The sequence below is a fragment of the Antrostomus carolinensis genome, unplaced genomic scaffold, assembly GCF_000700745.2.
Source record: "Antrostomus carolinensis isolate BGI_N321 unplaced genomic scaffold, ASM70074v2 scaffold52651, whole genome shotgun sequence".
Taxonomy (NCBI): Eukaryota; Metazoa; Chordata; class Aves; order Caprimulgiformes; family Caprimulgidae; genus Antrostomus; species Antrostomus carolinensis.
This window is the reverse complement of record NW_010295934.1, coordinates 10675-14563: the sequence shown is the minus strand read 5'-3', so window position 1 is coordinate 14563 and position 3889 is coordinate 10675.

Genomic DNA, 3889 nt, shown 5'->3' with positions numbered 1-3889 from the left:
TAAAATAGTTCTCAGTTTTGCAGTGGCAGGAGGTTTGGGGGTTTTTTGAACTTTAAAGTTAAAAAAACCCAAAAGCACAGTTACCCTTCTTAAAAATATCAGCCACTCACACTGGTAGGAATTCACACACTCACTTCCCTTCCCAAAGCAATCATCCTCCTTAAATTGATAGCTTAGTCTAAATCTAGGTGATTTTATCAGGAAAATAACATGAAATGATGTAATTGCTAGGAATAAGAATGTGAAGGAGGAGAAAGAAAAGGAAATGTTTCCTTCACTTAGTATTCTGATATATTCTATAATCAAATTATTTCCTTGGTGTCTCACTTAGTATCTTTTCTTTATTACCATGATGGTTTTCACAATTACAGTAAGTGTATCATGACTTCTACTGGAATCCACATATGAGAACTTAGGTGGCTCACAAAGAAATTCCTGATTGTCAGGCAAGTTGTTTTGTTACAATGATCACTAATTTCTCAGGAATTCATTAGGCCAGTGATGACTTCTGAATATGAAATCACTTCTTGAATGTTAAATAGGATACCCAGAGACTTGACAGTTAAGTCCAAAAGAAAAAAATGGTGTTTACATTATACCACAAATAATTCAGTGTTGGTTTGCTGTTCTAAAAATGTCCAATTTAAATTGGTTGAATTATGCTTGAAAATTGCAATTTATAACATTTTCCATAATTTGTTTTCTAAGGTGTAAACCCTAAGAATGTCTCTTTAGTAGCAGTCAATAAAGAAGGATCACATGGAACCTGGAACAACCAGTTTTCTAAACCGCTGGCACATACTGGAGGAGGAGTGACTTTCAACAGAAACGCTGCAGGTAAAAGTGTAATTAAAAGTAGTCACATTATATCTCATCATAATTTAATTAATTTAGTTTAGACCATCTGGTTTAACTTCTGTTGTCAGGCTTAGCTTCTAGGCTAACTTTACAACGACAGACTTTTAAAATAACAACTTCTTCATATGTAAACTATGTATTTTGCTTTCAGAGCATAAAGCAAATATAAACTAACCCCTCTTATAAAATTCTGTCATGATAAATTTTGTCCATAATCCTCTTAGACCATTATTTTACTGTGTTAATTTAAGCAAATAGTTTGACCTCACTACTGCCTGGTCAGTGTGCCGTGGAACACTATCAAACAGTAGTTTCAAATATGAAAGCATATTTGGGTGGGTGATGCGCTCATGTGATGAAAAGTACTGCCTAATATTCTAAACATGTCTTTTAACAGTCTACTAGTCTTGTCCTAAATACTTTGCTGCATGAAAATCTCCTTATATTCAGCAAGAAACTTGGAGTAAGGTGCCTTTTGGTACTATGTTTTGTGAAGAACACTCTTACCACCGTTTTATAGACTGAAGACCAAGGCTAGTTAAATGGCTTATCTAAGATTTCACTGAGGAAAGCATCAGGCTCAAGATTAAAATCTATTTTCTGACCACCAAACCCTATACTTGAGTACACAGTCCCATCACCCTGTTAGGGAAGGTTACCTTGTTAACAACTTTGCAGCCATTGTCCAGCTGCCATGAATCACTCATGCTTCGCCCCTTTTTAATAGAATCATAAAATCTTTAAGGTTGGAAAAGACCTCTAAGATCATCAAGTCCAACCGTCAACCCAACACCACCATGCCCACTAAACCATGTCCTCATCTACTTGTCTTTTAAACCCCTCCAGGGATAGTGACTCCACCACCTCCCTGGGCAGCCTGTTCCAATGCTTGACAACCCTTTTGGTGAATAAGTTTTTCCTGAGATCCAATCTAAACCTCCCCTGGTGCAACTTGAGGCCATTTCCTCCTATCCTGTCACTTGTTAGTTGGGAGAAGAGACCAACACCCACTAACTTTAGTAGCCATTCTGCAATGTCAACAAACCTCATTTTCCCTCTGAAAGGGGAAAGCTGTAAATTGTTCATCTGAAATTATATGAAAGATTTTAGGAAGTGGAAAAATGGCACCTACCAGAATTTTGATGGAATAGAACAGACTTTTTTAAGCAATCATCGTATGTACCCTTTTGTTTTCTGAAATATCTTATCTGGGTGCCTCAGAAGTAATTAATATATTCATAAAATAATCTTGCAAGGGAATTAGGCACCAAAAGGCAAAGAGCTGTTTCCAAAAGTCTGCATCAATAAGCTAGACATCTACCTACTGAATGGCACTAAAAATAAAATTAAGATGAATGCTCATGGTAGAAATCCTGCTTTTTAGCTTTCTGTCTTGCTTTGGGTATCTACCAACAGTGTAAAGGAAAAAAAACAAACAAAAACAAACCTAAACCTAATTATTTGGTATGTTTGAAAATACTTGGTGTTGTTTCCATCAGTATCTTAAATTGTATGTCATGTTTCATATATTGAGTAGACAACAACATTTAAGACAGACACACATGAAACCACGATAGCTGGAGCCACCGATCACAGAAATATAACACATGTGAATAATGTATGTTTTCTTTTTTTCATATTGACAGAATTGAAAGTTGACACTGTGCTGTTTACTGTTTAAATAACTACATTTAGTTTATTTAAGTGCTTATTTTTTTTTTAAATCTCATCCACAACATTGCCCTAAGGTGAAATAAGATAAGAGCAAATAGTTACAGTTACAAGTGCTTTATTTATGAAGAATTGTAAGGTTATGATCAGTCAACTTTGCAGATAAGCCTGAGTACTTAAACTTGTGATTTATCTATTTGTGTGACTGGAATGTGATTGCATTGTTGGCAAATCATTTTTTTATTCCATTATTACTTGTAAAGTAACCAGTTAGAATAACATTCCCTGCTTGAGAAAACACAGGAATGAGACATTAGAGTTAGAAAAATGTCAGATATTTTTTCTTTCTTGCTTTGTTTTCCCTCATTTCTTTTCCATCACCTAGCCAGGTTCTTCATACACTTTTTCTAAAGTTCTGTGGTTCCATTTTTTTCTTCCTTTCATTTTCCTTGTCTACAGATGAGAACGTACTTATACCTATTGAAAAGCTATCATGCAAAGAAAGGTTGAATGAAAAAATAGAGGATCCAAAAGGTAATTTATAGCAATGCACATTTCGTACTTATGTTTTACATTTTCTTGTCAAATTTGCACTTATAATGCAGATTCCAGATGATCATACACTTCATTTTCAGTTTTCATCTGTTCTGTCAAACCTTGCTCTCTTCATTGTGACTTCTTCTGGACTCTTGGCACTTAGTGTGCTTTAAAAAAACAGATAATATTTTACTACCCTAATTATAATCCACAGCATGTCAGTGCACTTTAGCTGGATAATGGTGAAGAAGCCATCCTGAAGCAGCAGCATATGCATCTCTCCTGAAGGACTGCTTCTCCAAACAGCACTTGGGACTTGCACCGTTGACTGCATTCTGATTCTCTGTGATGCTGATTTTACAGCGCTGTGATCCCATAGATTTTGGTGGAGTTATTTAGTGTCAGAGGGTGGAAACTCAGGTTTCCAGGCAGCCTAGTTTGTGTCTAAACACACAGTTTGGGGTGAGCATTGTAAAGCTGCTGGAACATTTCACCTCTTCCCCAGTTTCTGGCCACTCTGGTGTGTATTGCCTGTATGATACCAACAATTCATAGGGTTTTTTGAACTCACGACCCAGCTCAAACAATTCAATGACTTTATGAGGAATCAGGTATGTATTGTTTGAGGTAGGAGATGTAGCCTAGGCCACACTTACACTTGCTGACATCATGGCCATGAGTGCTTGCTTATATTGGTGGACAAGAAGCTCAACATGAGCCAGCAATGTGCATTTGCAGCCCAGAAGGCCAATAACTGTATCCTGGGCTGCATGAAGAGAAGTGTGGCCAGCAGGTTGAGGGAGGGGATTCTCCCCCTCTGCTC